The sequence below is a fragment of the Crinia signifera genome, chromosome 19 (genome assembly GCF_055691185.1).
Source record: "Crinia signifera chromosome 19, ASM5569118v1, whole genome shotgun sequence".
NCBI lineage: Eukaryota > Metazoa > Chordata > Amphibia > Anura > Myobatrachidae > Crinia > Crinia signifera.
In genome coordinates, this window is record NC_139226.1 from 135,721,483 (window position 1) to 135,727,482 (window position 6,000).

The window sequence follows — 6,000 nt, forward strand, 5'->3', positions numbered from 1 at the left end:
AGAGTACGACAGCGGAGTGGGAGAAGGTGGGGCAACATCCAGCAGCAGGGCCCTGTGCAGTGTTGCCGCTGCTGATACACTGCCTGGCAGAGGTGGATCCAGAACAAAATGACAGGGGGGCATCATAACAGGGAAGGGAGGGGGGTTATTTGCACATGTTCCCAAAACAGTTGGCGTTGTCTCAAAACAAGGGCATGGCCTCAAAGGGAATGATGAGGAGCAGGGCCGGACTGGGATCAGAAATCGGCCCTGGCATTTTTCAGCACACAGGCCCACCTGAAGTAGACATGACCCTTGCGCGGCGAAGCCGCGCGGCGAAAAGGGGGCGTGACCTCATGGAGAGGAGGCGTGGCATCACAAAAAGGAGGCATTACACATTATGGAACACATCATAATGCCCATTACACATTATGGAACACACCGTAATGCCCATTACATACTATACAGCACACCGTAATGCCCATTACATACTATACAGCACACCGTAATGCCCATTACACATGGTGGCACACACAGTTATGCCCATTACACATGGTGGAACACACTGTAATGCCCATTACAATACATTATGCCCATTACACATTTCAACATTGGCACACATCATAATGCCCACTACACATCATGGCACCCACCATATGCCCGTTACACACTGTGGCACAAACTGTAATGCCCACTACAAAATATGACACAATACATTATTCCCATTACCCCCCCACCCACACACACACACACACACACACACACACACACACACACACACACACACACACACACACATATATAAATACAAAAATTAAACACACTTTTGAAGCTTACTGTAAAAACCAGGATGGCAGAGGGTTAAATCTTTCTAAGCAGCAGCATCTTGTAGAGGGGGAGGGCCGGCTTGTAATCGGAGTGCAGGGTGAAAACTTCCGTGCAGCAGAGAAATCCATCAAGCAGCAGGCAGACGCAGTTATTACAGCCAGCCTGCGCGTACACTTGGGAGGTACAGATCAGCTCTGTGTGTAAGGTTTCTGGTGCTGCTGCCTGTCATACACACACTGTGACAGGCAGCGCAGACCGGCAGGACAGCAGAAATGAGAGAAAGGATGCAGAGCGGGGAGCACGGCTCTCTCTGCCTCCTCCATGGGACCTTTCATTTTCTGACTCCCGCGCCGGCACCTCAGGCTGAGCTAACCCCGCTGGCGCAGCTCTCTGACACTGGCGCGTCATGACGCTACGGCGTCATGACGTCAATCTGTAATATGTAGTCTGTAATGACCGCGCTGCCCTTAGTAATATGCACAAAACCGGCCCACAAGGCCATCGGCCCTTCTGGCATTTGCCAGAAGTGCCAGATGGCCAGTCCGGCCCTGATGAGGAGAGACAGTGGGTAACAGTGAACAGATGATTGAGAGAGGCAGAGGGTGATGTCTTGGAAAGGCAGAGTGACAGGAGAGAGATTAAAATGGGGAGATAGTGCCACAGGGGAGAGGTAGATGGTGATGAAGTGGGTGATGGGGAGAGATAGGGAGACAAAGGTGGCTACAGGGAGAGACATAGGGAGCTAGGGAAGGTGAACGGAGGGATGAGAGTGAGAGTGGGTGAGAGGTACATGGTCAGTGAGAGGGGAGAGGAGTGAGTCAGTGAGGCACAGAGAGCGAGAGTGGAAGCGAGAGAGGGGGAGAGAAATGGGCAGGGAGAGAGGGGACTGGCAGGGTGTGAGTGAGTGAGAGACAAAGGGCCTTATTCTAGTTCACTCTTTCTGACAAAATCCTTCTTAGATGGACAAAACCATGGGCACTGCAGGGGGGGTAGATGAAGATTGTAAGCTTGCAGCAGGGCCCTCCTACCTCCAAGTTTGTCTGTTGTTACCCAGTTTGTTTTATCACTGTCTACTATTGTAAAGCACAACGTAATCTGCTGCGCTATATAAGAAACTGTAAATAAATAAATAATAAATAAAATGTGCAGAGAGAATTAGATTTGGGTGGGTTATTTTGTTTCTGTACAGGGTAAATACTGGCTGCTTTATTTTTACACTGCAATATAGATCTCACTTTGAAGTAAAACCCCACCCAAATCTAATACTCTCTGCACATGTTACATCTACCCCCCTGCAGTGCACATGGTTTTGTCCAGCTAAGAAGGATTTTGTCAGAAAGAGTGAACTAGAATAAGGCCCAAAGAGAGAGAGTGAGTGTGTGAGAGACATAAAAATAGGGGGGAAAGAGGAAAGAGGGTGAATGAGAGGGGAGAGTAAGTGAAAGGGGGTGAAAAAGAAGGGGTAGGTGAGAGGAGGAGAGAGAGGGATTGGGTGAGAGCGGGAAAAGTGTGACAGGTATAATAGGGGGAGGGGAAGTCAGAGAGAGGAGGGATAGTGAGAAAGGGAAGAGAGAGAGAAAGTGAGAGGGGGTGCATGAGAGGGGTATGTAAGCGAGAGGGGGTAAGAGTGTTGGCAAAAGAAAGAGAGGGGTGAGTGAGAGGAGGAGAGAGTTAGCGGGGGAGAGAGAGGTTGGGTGAGAGGTGAACGTGAGTGACGGGAGGATAGTAGGGGGATGGGAGAGTGAGAGATGGGCAGAATGAGAAAGGGAAGAGAAAGAGTGTGTTAGGGGGAGAGAGAGGGAGAGGAGGGTGAGAGTGAGAGAAAGATGGGAAGAGTGAGAGGAAAGGGAGATGAAGAGTGTTTGAGATGGGGAGTAACAGAGAGATGGGAGGAGAGAGGGAGGGGCCGCAGGGCTGGTGCAAGGTATCTCAGCACCCTAGGCACACTATCTGCCTACTCCCCCCAAATATTCCCATATACACACACACATCAATACCCCCAGGAGATTGGGGTTAGAGGAGGAACCCCAGTGGTAGATGAGATGGGGTTTTAAAGGAGGAGACAGCCGGTAGAGGAGGAGAAGGGGGTGGGATAGGAGATGGTTTAGGAGGAGAAGGGGGTGGTAGAGGAGGAGAGGGGGTATAGGGGGAAAGTGGATGGTATAGGAGGAGAGGGGGTGTAGAGGAGGGGAAGGTGGTGATGGGGGTGGTAGAGGAGGGGGAGGAGTTGGCAGTGGTATAGGGGGAGAAGGGAGGGTATAGGAGGAGACAGGGGTGGTGGAGGTGAAGAGGGGTGGTGTATGGGGAGAGGGGGGTGGTAGAGAAGGGAGAGCAGGCAGGTGTTTGAAGATACATAAATTACTTTGCACCTCCTAATCCTTCCTGCCCCCTCAATCAAAGTGGTGAGTGTACCTCAGGCAGCTCTCCCTCTCTCTCTCTCTCCAGCGCCAGGCCACCAGCAAGTCGGGTTTCTTGTCTTCAGTCCCCTGGTGCAGAGCCTCTACCTCTTATCTGCAGTGCCGGGCTTTTACTCGTGGTCCCCAGCGCTGGGCCTCCTCCTTCCAATCCACGGAGACAAGCTTCCTCCCCGCCATCCACAGCAACCCTCCTGATCCACGGTGCTGGCAGCAGATCTCCTTGGTAGAGCAGGAGACTAGGTTGTAGAGGAGGAGACAGGGGTTAGAGGAGGAGAGTGGGTGGTAAAAGAGGAGAGGAGGTGGTAGAGCAGGAGAGGGGATTGTATAGGAGGAGAGGGGGTAGAAAAGGAGAGGGGGGTGTAGGGGAGGAAACGGGTTAGAGGAGGAGACGTGGGGTAGTAGAGGAGGAGAGAAGGGTTTAGAAGAGGATGAGAAGGGGGTGGTAGAGGAGGAGAAGGGGGGTGGAGATGGCATGGTATAAGAGGAGATGGGATGGTACAGGAGAAGGGGGTAGTAGAGGAGTGGTATAAGAGGAGATGGGGGTGGTAGAAAAGGAGATGGGGATGGTAGATGTGGAGATGGGGGTGGTAGATGAGAAGAGGGGGGTGGTAGAGGAGAAGAGGGGGTGGCAGAGGAGGAGAGGGGGGTGGTAGAGGAGAGGGGGGTGGTAGACAAGGAGAGGGGGTTGGCAGAGGAGGAGAGGGGGGTGGCAGAGAAGGGAGAGCACAGGCAGGTGTTTGAAAGTTACATAAAATATTACTAATCCTTCCTCCCCCCACAGTGGCATGTGTACGTCAAACAGCTCTCCCTCTCTCCAGCGTCGGGCCTCCCCCTCCTGCTCACTTCACGAGCAGAGCCTCAACCTCCTATCTGCTGCACCAGGGGGATGCACTGCCCGGGGCAGGAGAAGTGCACTGCTCGGGGTGGTAGGGGGGGAGAGAGTGCACTGCTCGGGGCAGGGGGTGTGGTCGGGTGCCGCTCAGGGCGGGATAAGTGTGCTGCATTGAAGTGCGCTGCTCGGGTCGGGAGTGGGGGTCGAAGTGCGCTGCTCGGGTCGGGAGGGGGGGTCGAAGTGCGCTGCTCGGGGCGGGATGGGGGAGAGAAGTGCGCTGCATTGAAGTGCACTGCTCGGGGCAGGCGGGAGGGGGGAGAAGTGCACTGCATTGAAGTGCTCTGCTCGGGGCAGGCGGGAGGGGGGAGAAGTGCGCTGCTCTGGGCGGGAGAAGTGCGCTGCTCGGTGCTGGACTACGGTGGGGGGTGCGCTGCTCAGGCAGGAGGGGGAGCAAGGGGACGACAGTGGGTGGGTGTGGGTGAATGAGAGTGAGTGAGAGAATGTGGGGGAGAGTGGCCTCACAAGACCTCCAGCTTCTGGCTCCTCTGTGCGAGTCCTCCACAGGGGGTCTACGGTTACAGCTCTCCCTCTCTCCAGCGCTGGGTCTCCTCCTCCTGCTCACCTCAAGAACAGAGCCCCAACCACCTATCTGCGGTGCAGGGGTATGTGGGAAGTGCGCTGCCTGGGGCGGAGGGGAGTGTGCTGCTTGGGGTAGCAGGGGGGGGGGGGAGTGCTCTGCTCTGGGCGGGAGGGGGGGAGAAGTGTGCTTCATGGGTCGGGAGTGCAACCTGCATTGAAGTGCGCTTCTCGGGGTGGGCAGGAGGGGGGGAGAAGTGCGCTGCCTTGAGGTGCGGTGCTTTGGGTGGGAGGGTGGAGAAGTGCGGTGCTTTGGGTGGGAGGGTGGAGAAGTGCGGTGCTTTGGGTGGGAGAAGTGCGCTGCTCGGGTGGGAGGGGGGAAGTGTGCTGCTCAGGGCGGGAGGGGGGGGAGTGTGCTGCTCAGGGCGGGAGGGGGGGGAGTGTGCTGCTCAGGGCGGGAGGGGGGGGGGGTGCGCTGCTCGGGGCAGGACTAAGGAGGGGGGGCGTGCTGCTAGAGCGGGAGCGAAGGGATGACTGGGGGGGGGGGAGGTGAATGAGGTTTGAGTCCTCCATGAAAAAGAGGAGGCATTAGGTTAACTAATTCTATTAGCCTGCCCTCATCTTGGCCATGTCCCACGCCCTCTCCCTCCCGGCTCTCAGCTCCATTTGCCCCCTCCTCTCCGCACACTGTCCATGCTCCCTCACCATCTCTCTCCTCCTCTCCGCTATTGCTATTTGTATCCTCATTCTTCTACGCACCTGTTGTGGTGGTGTTTGTTTCCTTGCGCCGTTGTCCGGGCAGGGCACCATTAAGGTGCTGCTTGTGCGAGTCCGACACTTCCGCATCCAGGTGCTGGACAGGGGCTGACTTGCTGAGCAGCAGGGCTCCGAGGAAGCACAAGAGCGCAGAGAGCATCGTCAGCCTCTGCCTGCTGCAGCTGCTGCCACAAACAGCAGCGCAGCGATTGTAATTTAAAAAAAAAATCCATAACTTTACAAGTGCCCCCTGACAAGCCTGGCTGTGTCCCCCCTGCCACCGGCATGCTGGATGGATGGCTGCACCGGAGGAGGATAGTCACAGCGGGCTGGAGGAGGCTGAGGCCGCATCCAGCAGCAGGGCTGCTGCTGAATAAGACACGGGGAGGGGCTGTGTGGGAGCTGTGCGCTGCCGCTGGTGCCTGCCGGGGATATGCTGCTTGTATCCTGACCGATCTAACGAGACCCCTAGTGTGCGGCAGGTCAGGCTGCCGTGTCGCAGCCTCCCTGGATAAGGGACAGGGAGGCTGCGACACGGCAGCCGGACCTGCCGCACACTAGAGGTCTCGTCAGGATACAAGCAGCATATCCCCGGCAGGCACCAGCGGCAGC